Here is a 526-nt window from a genome sequence, read left to right as displayed (position 1 = left end):
CCCGCAGCCGCCCGCCTGCTCCACGCCTCGCGGCCCCGCGCCCCGCGCGCCGCAGCCCAGGGGAAAACGAGGCAGAAGGGAAAAAGTTGCGGTGGAGATGGCGAGGGTCCGCGCCGGGGAGGGACAGTTGGCCAAGCTGGCTGTGCGACCCGAAAGGCGCTCTCCTTTCCACTTTTTTTGGCCCTCGCGCTGCCCGGTTTTGCTGCAATCTCGACCGCGGGAGGAAGTGAAATGAACGCGGCCGAGGTGACCGAGGAGCGCTCCGGATCCCGGGCTGGGGGGCGCAGGCTCGGACGGCGCCGGGGGCGGCGGGAGCGCACGGGAACCCCAAAGAGGCGTGCGGAGCCGGGGCCGCGGGCCGCGGACGCGCGGACCTAATCCGAATGACACGCGTTTGGGCGACCGAAGAGAGCCGGGGAGCTGGACTCTGCCGGGAGGGGACTGCGGGGGCACGGCGCGCCGCCGGCCCTCCGTGCCCACTGCGCCTTCTGGGCAGTGGGTTTTGTGCTCGGCCTTGGGCACGCGG

This window comes from Chinchilla lanigera, unplaced genomic scaffold (genome assembly GCF_000276665.1).
Source record: "Chinchilla lanigera isolate Chin_1 unplaced genomic scaffold, ChiLan1.0 scaffold00015, whole genome shotgun sequence".
Lineage (NCBI taxonomy): Eukaryota > Metazoa > Chordata > Mammalia > Rodentia > Chinchillidae > Chinchilla > Chinchilla lanigera.
The sequence above is the reverse complement of the archived record's forward strand: the minus strand, read 5'-3'. Positions refer to the sequence as shown.